Source organism: Lynx rufus, unplaced genomic scaffold, assembly GCF_022079265.1.
Source record: "Lynx rufus isolate CCGP_SWC_20201006 ecotype Redwood Valley unplaced genomic scaffold, mLynRuf1.p SCAF_12, whole genome shotgun sequence".
Lineage (NCBI taxonomy): Eukaryota > Metazoa > Chordata > Mammalia > Carnivora > Felidae > Lynx > Lynx rufus.
The window spans coordinates 40,375,188-40,388,907 of record NW_025814826.1 but is presented as its reverse complement, the minus strand read 5'-3'; positions in this window follow the sequence as shown (position 1 = coordinate 40,388,907).

The following is a 13,720-nucleotide window of genomic DNA, read 5'->3' as shown; positions in this document are numbered from 1 at the left end:
TTAGAAGCATTCCACTAACTGGGACTCAGGAGAGACTTCTATGGAGAAAATGCAGAGGCAAAGCAAGGAAATTATTGATTGGCTCCAGCTTAAAGAGGAGTTGGCTACTTATGATTGGTTGTTCTTAGGTTTCCATTTGCAATCTGGAGGCATTTACAGGCTTACATTTTGGTTTCCTTACATAGGCCACCATGACATTAGAGACACTTCAGTCTAACTGCCTCCTTGTTTAATTATTGCTTGTTGCATATGTCCTAAATAAGTTAATAGTTGAATGTGAAATTGTGTGAAGTTTAGAAACATGACTATTTAAGGGTTTGGGACAGAGTTTTCCCCGAACCTCCAAGAAACAAGCTTTACACAATGTTCTCCGTAACAATACTCCCGTTACTAGTAGCTTTTTAATTATACAGCAAATCTCTTTTAGTTATTGTTGTGTTTAACTCGTTTAATCCTAATTCCAACTTTATGAGGTATGTCTTTCATTAGCATCCCAATTTTACAAATAAGGATTTGACTAAGAGTGCACCAAAGTTACACAAGTGTAAAGTGACAAGTGAGGGTGTGAACCCAGGAAGTCAGCTCTCGCTCTGTCCTTTAGCCTACGTGCTATGCTTTGATGAAATTCTCAGCTTGAGACTCTAAGAGACATATACCCAAGGACACAATCTCCTTAAAGAAACCAGGATGATAATTTTAGGCCCAATAGGAGAGAAACATTTAATGTTTAAGAAAAAGAAAATTTGACATGAAAACATCCAAAACTAGGGCTATTTTTATCTCATTCAGAATGATAATAGATAATGTGGCTGATCAAAAAATGACAGCCAATCTAATATTTGCAAGAGCCTGTGTGTAGCATTTCAATTATCATAGTCTCTGCCCTCCATCCCCCTGGAAAAGATCGACTTCTCCTTGTTTTTCATCTTGGTTTACTACTTTTCCATTAGTATTTCTCTGTAATGAGTATAGACATTCATTTTGTAATATACTTGTTAACTATCCATTTTTTTTCTTCCTTGACTTGCTTATTTATATTCTTTGTCCATTTTCCCATTGAGCTTCTTATATTTTCTTTTTGACATGCAAAAGTTTCTCTTTATTGAAACCTGTATTTATAAGCCTATATACAAGCAATAATTGTATACAGTGTTTCAGTCAATATACATACAAAGAAATGTATACAATCTACCACAGTTATATTTATTACTGGAGCTGAAAAGACAACGGATAATTAAATACTATCTCTATTTGACATTGGGAATCTAGTATCAGAGATTAAGTAATTTGCATAAGACTACAGAGTATCACCAGATGGTGATAGAATTAGGACTGGACTCCAGGTACCCTAACTCCAAATACAGTACTTGTTCCCAGTAATTCAACCTTCTCCCAAAAGAGGCCATTATGCAAGTTTATGTAAGTGTATGTGTGTATGTGTATAAGACCTTTGCCACAAAGTTAGTAGTATTGGTTTAAAAGGAAAGTTTTATTTAAAATATAATTATCTTTCAAAACATCAAAGAACATATTTGATTTGGCTACTAATAAAACAAAATGACAAAAAGTATAGTTCTAACATTTTTCTTATCAAAGTGTTGCTAAGTGGATAACTTCATTAAAGAAAGAAAAGCATATCATTCTTTGCAGGGTCAATTCAAGTGCAGAAAAAAATAGCACAGAGAATACCAGTTCTTACATATTTGAAAAGTAGCTTAAAATCTTATTTTCAAAGGAATATTATAGGTAATTGGATGGCATCTCATTAATAATTACAATTAAATTACAATTAAATTGAAATGTACATTACTGAAACTCAGGGTCCTTTAATTAAAAATCCAAACCGTTATAATTATATCTTTACTTACTTAAAAAAATAAAAGTTGAAGCATATTGACAAGAACTTCTTAGTCAATTTAATAATATATAAATTCTAGTTATATACACTGCATATGGAACTTGCACATCTCTCAAAGTGTTTTTCAAATGTTATAGAGAGGTATGATATATCAAATACATTCCTCTGAGAATCAGAATTTTAATTAGAATTTTAGGAAATCTGTTGCTTTTTACATTTGAGTCTCAAGAAAGAAAGTTAATAATTTGTTCAAGTAAAAACTTCTCTTTTTTATGTCATAGACATAATGATATTTATAGTAATGGGAGTTTCATGATTATACCTTAAGTTGGTCCCTTTTTAGTGATACTGCATTATTCATCAATAATTGGCCATGGAAAAGTAAGTACTGCCTCTTTGTTTAGAGTTTTCAAAGCTAGAATCAGGCTGTCATGTCTGTACCCTCTTGCTATTATTTGCTGTTCTGGCTAATTTCTACCAAAAGTCATCCAATGAGGTCCTGTGATAAATATGAATTCCTACATACAATAAGGGAAAGACCGCTGCTCACTTTCACATAACAAGAATTTGTTCATACCCCTAATTGCTCATTGAAGAAAAATCTTAAAGGGAACCTCAATAATTACATGCATCACATTTATAACAATGAGCCACAATTTAAGTAATCACAGATCTTTAGAAGAGTTTTAGAAGAGTTAATATGATGATCCTTTTTTCACATTCAAAATTATGCCTGCATAGTCTTAGTTTAACTTGGAGGTAAGTGAAATTCTATAATTTACTTGCACAACTTTATATAACTTCAAGCATTCGTTTATACTGAGAACTCACTATGTACCAGGCACTCTACTATATTTACAGCAAGTCCTTTTTGATAGTCTTTTATTCTCAAATATAGAAGTCATCGTTTGTGGGACTTCATCATGAAGTATGCAGTCTTCATTCCGGGCTGATAGAAAAACTTGAGACATGGTGAGCTTAGACAAGAGGGTCTATGGTTTATTTTAGCTATGAAACCAAGCTAGCACCTTAAGTCCCAATATCTAGAATTTAGCACAGTTTAACTCTGGATACCACTGATTTTTAAGCTCTGACCAATCAGAAGATTGGTAGGTAGAATATAGTATCTCAGAGTTTCAGGACAGAAGTAATAATTACAGTTTGACCAATTGCCAGCACCACATATCCCAATGCATTTTCTGGGTTGAAACAGAGTGTAAGTCAGTGACTGAAAGAAAATATCAAGGTCCTTGATAGAGGGAAAAATAGGTATTATATCAGGGACCCAACTAAATAGACTGTATGAGTGAACACCAGTGTCATTAGGGTTTTATCTTCAGGATACCGAAACACTTGGACATTCATACTAAAATTTAATCAAGAATAACAATAGCTTGGAAGGCATGAAAATTCTTAGGAGCATATCTCAAGGTTTTACTAACAGAAAGTACTTACAAATTTTAAGTAAACCAGATGGCAGAATAAGAAAGTCAAAAAACAAACAAGCAAATAAAAAAACTATAAAGATAATAACATTTATTAAACACTCAGATTGCAGTGTAAGAACTGAAAATGAGGAGCTCCCATTGGCTATCTCAAGGAACTTTAACTTCAATACAACATAAAGTGGGTTGAAAAACACTGTTTTTCCATATTAAAAATTAATACATCTCTAACGTTCACTGGATTTTACCATAATCTACATAGGCTCTCAAGCTAGAAATCTAGGAGCCATCCATGACACCTCCATTTCAGCCCGAAATCCCAGCCATGACCAAACCCTGCTTCTAATTCTCAACTATCTGTCCTTCATCTTCACGTTCATTGTCATCACTCTACCCAACTACCAAATCTCTTTTTTAAAATCTACTTCACCACACTAAAGCCAGGTTAATAATTTTAAAATGAAAGTCATATTATGACACTCCTGAGCTTAAAACCACACCATGAGAATAATGACTCAAATCTGGAAGTGACCTCCTTTTTATCCTACTACCCCATCTCAATTATAGCTTCATTCCCCCTAGGCTCTAGTTACACAAGTTTCTTGTAGTTTCTCTAAAACTTGTGTACACACACACACACACACACACTTTTCCTTAGAATTACTTATGATAATAAAAAAAGGAAAATATTTCTTTATAAATAATTAGAGGAACAGAAAAAGTATTTGATGGTCACCCAGTGGGATTACATCACCAAAGAAAATATTGTTTGCTTCAAGCAGTGAAGAAAAGCAACCAGGAAAGTGGTTAAATAAATTACGATATATCCAAAATTAATACTATGTGGTTAGAGAAGGAACATTTTACCCCTCTTCCCTTCTAAGTTCTTTTGTGGGTCTAATAATTAAATTGACATAAAACAGATTAACAGGAAAAAAATTAATTTTGTATATATGGAACCTGCAAAGATGTGAAGCTTAAAAGCAGGCATATTTTATACCTTTTAGACAAAGAAACAATAAAGTTTTAAAGAACTGACAGGACAATTCTTGGGGCTTGCAGCAGTAAATTAGTAGTGAAGAGGTAACAAAGTTTGTTTATATAGACTTCTCAGCCCTAAATGCCCTATCTCTGGTGAAAAGGATGTCTCTCTTCCTCTGGTACAGGGAGGGTACCTTTCACATGGGAGATTTATTTCCTGCTTTCAGGGGAACACAAGGAGGGTCAGAGTGTCCTTTCTGCATGGCTATTTCAGAAGTAACTTTAATTCAAAATAATTAACATGCCATGATGGCATATTCTGAGGCGGTCTATTCTGTTCACCCTCAGTGGCAATTAAAAATGATGCTGTATAGCAAGGTTTTTCTACTTTTAATTTGCATGTGATCACTCAATGATCTTATTAAATATATATATACATCTAGGGGTGCCTGGGTGGGTCAGTCCGTTAAGTGTCCAACTTCGCTCAGGTCGTGATCTTACTGTTCGTGAGTTCAAGCCCCACATCAGGCTCTGTGCTGAGCGCTCAGAGCCTGGAGCCTGCTTCAGATTCTGTGTTTCCCTCTCTCTTTGCCCCTCCCCGACTCACATTCTGTCTCTCTCTCTTAAAAAAATAAACATTAGGGACACCTGGGTGGCGCAGTCGGTTAAGTGTCCGACTTCGGCCAGGTCACGATCTTGCGGTCCGTGAGTTCGAGCCCCGCGTCGGGCTCTGTGCTGACAGCTCAGAGCCTGGAGCCCGTTTCAGATTCTGTGTCTCCCTCTCTCTCTGCCCCTCCCCTGTTCATGCTCTGTCTCTCTCTGTCTCAAAAATAAATAAACGTTAAAAAATAAATAAAAAAAAATAAACATTAAAAATTTTTATGTATATATATCTATATCTACCTAGATAGATATAGATAGATAGAGAGATAGCTAGCTAGATAGTAAGATATATAGATACATAATAATATCTCATTTATGCCAAAATATAGATTATTAGGGGTACCTGGGTGGCTCAGTTGGTTAAGCGTCCAACTTGGTTTTGGCTCAGGTTGTGATTTCACAGTTCATGAGATTGAGCCCTGCATTGGGCTCTGTGCTGTCAGCGCAGAGATTGCTTGGGGTTCTCTTTCTTTCTCTCTGCCCCTCCCTGCTCTCTCTCTCGAAATCAATAAACTTAATATAAACTTGAAATAAATAAACTAACATATATATTAATAGATAGTGATAAAAAAAAGGACACATGGTAAATGTTGTGTGTTTACCTCAATCTTGAATAAAGCAATGATGAGTAACTTAAAGTTTTCATTTTTTTTATTCCACTTTTCCATTTTGCAGCAACATATTCTATTATTTTGGTAATAAAAAATAAAAAAATACTTAAAATGGTGATACTAAATAAATCTAAATGTTTTGTTTGAAAGAAAAATGCAGAATTTAGTAAAAGTAGATGCACAGCCTCTATGGTGCCAGGCTTGAACCAAAGCCATGAAATTGCAAAAAAACTTCAACAGAGCTATTTTGGGGGTTCTTAATCATCCCACTTTTCACAATTCATCCTAATTTCTGTAAAAAGTATTAGTAATATAATGGAAATATTTATTTAAATTATTTTTAATAATTACTTAACAAGAACCTTTTGGGGACTGGACCCTATTATTTTGAATGATTACATAGATGAGCCTATGAAAACATAACACCAAATAGTTGAGACTCTCAACAGCATCTTTAGAAGTGACAGTTGTATAAGGACCACAATAGTTATCAAGTTAAAGACAGTACTAGAGCTTTTTGGTAATTCCTAACTGCAATATGATTTACTTATTTTATTTAACCTTTCAAAGGTTACTTACAAAATAATTTACAAAATACTTTTATTTTATATTTAACTCTGGTAATTCTCCAAAAGATGTACAAAGAAGAAAATATTATGTTTGAATAATATATAAATTCTAGTCGAGATTACCAAAAAATCAGAAATACAGCACGAGAAGTGATATAATAGAGACAGGCACAAATTTCTACGGGTACCCAGGCAAAGATGGACTACCTCTGCATAGAAGACAGGAGTGTCAATATTACAGAGAAGGTAATATTTGTGCTGAGTTTTGAAAAATAGGTGGAAGTTTTCCTGGTGGATAAAACAGAAAACGGCATTTCAGACAGAGAAAATAATATGTAACTAAGCATAAAGGTATTCTGTATGATAGGAATTTAGGTTGGATGGGGAGAAAAAGAGAGGTAAACATTACAATTGGATTAAAAAAAGAAAAAGAAAAAAACATACTTCTAAATGTCATATTAAATAATAGTATTTACATTGTAGATCAGTGCCTATCTAGGCACTAAGGATTTTTAAGCAAAGAAATGACAATCACAGATTTTTGTTTCATAGAAGGATATTATTCTACAAGTAATATGAAATATAAATTCAAAATGCCAGAAAATGTGACTATAGTGGCTATTTCTATATTTTCTATTAAAGAGGTCCTAAGAAGCAATTAGCCATACATAGGGAACATATCAATGCAAGTACAAAGTACCATTTGATTAGACTTATCTGAAATCTGAGAATAGTGTCATTGTATTGCTTTGCATTTGTTCAAAAGGAAATATTTTACTCTACTCTTTAAGGCTGTTCTGGCTGGTCTACAGATCAAATTGACATGACACAGATTAACAGGAGAAAATCCAATTTAATTATATACATACAGAGAATCCACATAAACATGAAGATTCCAAAGACAGTTGGGAAAAATGAAATATATTTGTCATTCTGGACTAAGGAGAAGGAAGGCAATTCACAGGAAGGATGAAAAGAGTAAATGTTTGATAACCAAGTGTTTGCTGGGCCATGAAGTAACAATAAAACAGATGACTTCGACTGACCAAGCTGGGTTCCTCCGTGTCTACCATACCTACTTCATAGTTATCTATGGTGGAAGCTTTCTTCCTGGAACATGTCCTCTATATACATTCTTTTGGTAGTTAGTAAAGGGAAGAAAAAAGAAAAAACTTTTTGAGTCTTCTCCTTCTTAAAAATAATCAGCCTAAAATAATATACATGCCAAAGACATACATGTGGTGACAAATTTTAAATTCATTTACTGAAATTATCCTAGTTGTTGAATTGCTATATAAAATAATTAAACCTAAGATTATGATAGACATCATTTAGAATGGTTGGTAGTAAGAGTTTTCAAATGTTGCTGGACTATATAAATTATAAGAAGTCTATCTATATTTGCTTTTCTACTTTATCAACTGTTGGGGCTTGTTCTGTTTTGTTTTTCTCATATCACTGCATATTTTTCTTGGTTAAGCATACCAAGTAGCAATTATAGGACACTACCTTTTGAGACATTAAAGGAGCACTATGTACAGCAGCTGCGTTTAAGAAATAAATACTGCAGAGAGTACTTCCAAAAATACTTGTTTTGACAATGTACCTGTCAATATTAGCACAAAACAAAAAGCTTGTCTGAAGGGTGGCTAATCTAGACTGAGTCTAGATGGGTGACTTTGCTTCAAGACACAGGTTGGCCCGGGCTTGTCTTCTTGCTGTTGGAAGGGCTCCGGTCTGCTCAACCTTCTTTGAAAAGTAGGCCAGCCTGGAAATGTTTTTCTGATGGCAATGGCAGAATTAGAGATTAACAACAAATTGTGGTTAAGGTAGGAAGTTGCAAAATTATCAAAATCTAAAATATGAAGACCATTGCAAAAACATGAGAAATGCATGGGACCTATTAAATTTAAAAATGATATAAGCAATACAATTGCCATTGTAAGTATCTGAAGATTGTGTATGTATAACACAATGTGTAAAAATTAAAATAGTTGAGTTACACATTTAAAATTACGAGAATAGGGTGCCTGGGTGTCTCAGTCGGTTGAGCGTCTGACTTAAGGCTCAGGTCATGATCTCACGGTTCATGAGTTCGAGCCCCGTGTTGGGCTCTGACAGCTCAGAGCCTGGATCCTGCTTCGGATTCTGTGTCTCCCTCTCTCTCTGCTCCTCTCCCACTCATGTTCTGTCTGTCTCTCTCAAAAATAAGTAAATATTAAAATTTTTTTAAATAATAAAATTATAAGGATATTTTATTGTTTAAAACTATCTTTAAATAATGAGTTTTATTTTAAAATTTAACTACAATTTTCTTTGTTTTTTCTTTTATCCTTCTGAAATTAGGATACATTTTTTAAAAAATATGAGTGGTCCAGAGGTGGTAAATATTCTACAGTTGTTTTTAGGACAAATTTAAGTATTTTTGAGAAGAAACACACATGTCATGAGGACAAACTAAAAGATCCCCAGTGTCAAATACACTTCAAAATCAGGGCAAACATGAGGTAATAACACTATGCCAGTGCTGATTACATTTTTTGCTTTCAGAAAACAAGGCTAATGAATGGTATATAAATTATTTATTATAAATATTAGATGCACATATCTAATATTTTACCCAATTTGAGAATTCATCAATGAAAAAGTACTCTATATTGGTTAATGAAAGGAACACACTTGATTATGCCCAACTTACTGACTTAAAGAAGAAAATTAGACTTATAAAATTACAGTCATTGTTTGGCAAAGCACTGGAACACATTGGTATATTGGAGGCATACTGGAACTGTGTCCTTGCTTTGCATAGCTCAGTTACAAAATCTGTATAGAGTAGATAATTCCAATAAGTAAGGTATCAGTTCACATGGCATTGTGCAAAACAAAACTGCCATTATGCAAATTATACTGCTATGATCTTATGTTAACACAATTGAATTGTACCGAAAGGAAATAAGAAATAGTCTAAGTGTTTGGCATATTCTTTGGAAAAGGTGGCTTAAAAAAGCAGGAGCTTCTGAAAAAAATTGCTTTTAAGATAATGAGGCAAGTTTACAATATCAATAATGTGTACATTTTTAATAATGTTTATTTTTAATCTGTTAAAATTTAATGCAGTGTTTTAATATAAATGTTAATAATTAAAACATGAAAAAAATCTTTTTTTCCTTGAAAGAATCGTTATTCAAACAAATGGATCATTCTGTAAGATAATTCAACCTAAGATGATAATGGACTGGTGACAAATTGGCAGTGAGAGATGTGCTGGCTAGTACAGAGAGAGTTTTCAAATGTGTGGAACTGGATAAATTATGCAAAATCTACTACACTAATGTGAGCAGTTTCAAAAATAATAAAAAGTGCTAACAAGTCATGTCTAATTAGTCAAAGAGACGAGAGACTACTTCAACATTCCATGTAAATGGCCGCTGACAATCCTGCACACCATTCGCTTTCACTCTAATTACAAAGCAATAAAAATGTTGAATATGCTTTTAAGCAGAGTGTACTTATCTGTTAGTACATTGAAATTCAAAAAAGTTTCCAGAGATGTCTATGAAAGTAAGAGTTTTCTATTAATGATGAAAATGTGTATCTCCTGGAGAAGATTTTTATGTCATCCCGTTTCCTTGTGCTGAGAATATAAATTTATTCAACAGGTAGTGTTGATTTTACTCCAGCAGCCATTTTGGTCACCATAACGTGTGACCGATGAAGTTTGTACAAACAGGTTTGCCCAGGCAGCTTTCCACAAGTTTGACTGCCTGGAATAGCGAGTAGAGATTCATCTTGATCAGGTATTTCTCTCTTAAGATAACTTTTCAGATTCACTTATTTTACTAAAGATGACAATTCACTGAGTTCAAAATAAACCAAGCTAAACACTTCATAATGAACCATGTAGAGTTCACTTCACTAAAACAAATAATGGCTGGAGAACCTCTCACCTATCACTTGGAAATACTAGAATGGAAAGACTGTCCTCTCCCTCCCCCACCTCAAGGCTTCTCCTAAACAGAGACTGGATCTATCTGAATGGCGAGTTTAAGCAAAGGAACAGGACTCTTCTTCCTTTCTCCCTCTCCTATCTGGTAGGCTAGAGAAGGTACACAGGGTTACCTCATTCACGTGATGATTTTCCAGGGCTGACTCTGCCACAACGAAACAACTTTTGTAGCACTGGGTTGGGGGATAAGATTTCTAATGAGCTGAAGCATAAGGAAAACATTGGTACCACCATCTCAGTCACACTCGTAATCACCAGCTTTCTGACACCAGTGTGCATCTCTTTATTGGACTAAACCCAAGAAAGGAATAAAGATGTGTACTTTACTAGCCCTCTAAAACTAACAAATATTAGTAGAGTGCGGTTATGAGTAACTGTCTAATTCTGGTTCTAACTTAGTTTGATATTAAATTTCCTTTTGTTGTTAGCAGTGTGATTCTGCCCCATTTTTACATACTCTTTCATCCTCTATCCTCTTTCAATTCCAAATAGATCACTCTCTGCATAATATGTAAAGCAAACATTTGAGTGGTTGTTATGTAAGAGATGCTGTAAGTTTACAAATGTAATTAAATTTAAACCTCAAATCAATTGTATAATGTAGGCACTGTTATTTGTATTTTAAAAAGTTGAATAAACTTAAGGAATTTCAAGTTTTAGTAAAAGTCATGCATCTGGACACTGATAGAGCCAAAGCTCAAACCTAGTTTTGGCTAACTCTAAATCCTATGGTTTATGTTTTATGGTATGCAATCCTCACAAAAATCCCATTAATTCTACAGCTAGAACAATTATTTATTCAATTATACAAATTCTTGAACAGTTATTTAATAACTGTCTATAATGTGCTAGTCGTTGTTGTAGGTACTAGGGATAGGATGCCAAACAAGACAGAATTTTTCTTTGCTCAAAGAATTAACAATCCAGGGCAGGAGAATGTATAGATAGATAAATAAGTTTAAATAGTGATGAATGCTATAAAGACTTAAAAAAGAAAAGAACGTAATGGAATCAACAGTAAGGTGAGTGGGAAGGATGTGTGGCAAGACAAGTTTAGACTGGTTGATATGGGAAGCCACTCTGAGTCAGTGATATCTTAGCCGAGCTCTGAATGGTAAGAAGTCAGCAAAGTGCGTATCTGCAGTTATGAAAAACCCTAGTGTAAAGGGAAAGAATATAAACACTAGATCTAGACTTTTTTATGCTTAAGAACTATTTCTAATACACACTAGCTATGACTATAGGAAAGCTATTTAATGTCATTGTTCATCAATTTCCTCCTCTATAAAATGGACATAATAAAAATACCTATTCCATAGAGTTATAATTATTAAATGGTTTAATTTATAAAAAGGGCTTTGATTAGTACCTAAATATAGCAAGCTCTATCTCAGTGTTAAGTACCACCACCACTATCATCACCACGACCACCACCATCATCACCATCATCATCAGCAGCAGCAGCAGCAGCAGCAGCATCTTCACTGTGTTCATTACAAGCAGAATGAATGGTTTTTTGAGGACTTAGAGCTGGAACAAGCTTGGTGAGGTTGCTACTATTATTATCATCCTAACATACAGAGACTGAGCCAGGATTCTCACTGAGCCTCAGCTCAACCACTTTTCAGCCTAGCTTTCCAAGAACATTGAATGGTAAAGAATATACTAACTAAAGTTTTGTTGTTATTGTCAATTTCTTGTGCCTGAGACATAAAGGGTAACAATTATTTGTTTTAAGGAATACAAATAATTTGAGCTAAATAAACTCATCAGGGATTCCATATATATTAACCATTCACCATCGTATCTTGTATTTATTTTTCATTCTTCAGGAGCAAACCATTTTGAATTTTCAATATAAAGGCCATACCTAATCATCTAGTTAAATTTAAGTAATTATATAGAATTTAAAGTGCTTCATTAAAGATGAACTTTCAGATACTTTAGAGCAAACTGCTAAGAAGTTCAGCCTCCTCATTGTGTTTTCCCCATTTCCTATTTACCTGGTTGTTTATTCATTTAGACTTGATCAGTACCTGTTCTCTTTCTGTTTATGAGTTCTAGCTTCTGATTCTTGTGAAATTGAAGTGTTTTATCTTCCAAGCACATCTTCCCAGGTCTTGAATAGCTTACAGCCTAAAACTTTAATTCTCAAAGGCTTATCTGCTACATTGATATCAGAGGGTCCTTATGAAAGAAACATCAAGGACCATCAGAGATGACAGACACAAATTATGGAATGAGGTATCTGTGAGACTTGAGAATTTGTTATAGTCTATTGCATCTGGGTTACTCCTTTCAAGTCATATCTAGGACAGTACTAACCATGGAGTCAATACCACTAACTGCATTTGCCACCAGGGTCTTTGACCCGTGTCACTTATTCTTAAAAAGTTGTATTGATGCAGACACTCACATCGCCTTAATAACAGCTTATAATTGTCCTCTTTTGTTCACAGAAATATCCAGTGAGCTGTGAAGCCTAAAGTAGCATTTAATTTCTAAAATAAGACTTTGACCAGAATAACAACACTTCACATGGGAGAGTAATACTGACCTTCTCTACTGTATGGGTTTTTTTTTTTTATCTTTTTGTTAGAATACAGGCAGTTTAGAAATCAAATTGTATTCAGCACATTCTCTCAAACTATAACTGCTGAAATAAATTTAAGGCACTACAAATGACACAAAATCTGAGTATGAAACGTGTTGTTAAAAATCCAAAGCAATAAAATAGGGTTAAAATCATATCTGCCTCCAAATTGTTTCAGGAGATGGACCCTACAAATAACAGAATTGATATTTTTGACACTTTGTGACACTCTCTAAGGGAAGGGACAGGTCCAAAATAAGGCCACAGAAAATACAGTTTAGGTAATTTTTAGGTCCAGGACAATTTCTCAGTGATTATTTAAATGCCAGAAGATATATCTATCTTAAGCTCATTTCTTGAATAAAGAAAAAATAATAATCAAACCAGATCACTCACATTTTTAGTTAATGCAAGACTATAAATTCTCAAAGGGGAACATAGTATTTAGAACACTTGTAGAAATAGTTTATTATACAAAGTAAAAAAAAGATCATATATTTAAAAATCTTCAAGTACTTTTATCCTCAGCAACAAAAACTAATAATTAACCATCTCTAAAGATACTGCATTATGCAGCTTCTAGCCAAATGGCATTAATATCAAATTGAAGCCATTTCACCAAAAAAAAAATTGTTTACTCTAAGAATATATTAAAAAAAAAATTTAAAAAAAAAAAATAAAAAAAGGGGCGCCTGGGTGGCGCAGTCGGTTAAGCGTCCGACTTCAGCCAGGTCACGATCTCGCGGTCCGTGAGTTCGAGCCCCGCGTCAGGCTCTGGGCTGATGGCTCGGAGCCTGGAGCCTGTTTCCGATTCTGTGTCTCCCTCTCTCTCTGCCCCTCCCCCGTTCATGCTCTGTCTCTCTCTGTCCCAAAAATAAATAAACGTTGGAAAAAAAAAAAATTTAAGAATATATTATATAATGTTTACTGAATAAAATCTGTTGATAAATAGGAAAATAAAGGTAATGACTATCCTTTGTAATGATACTTTCTC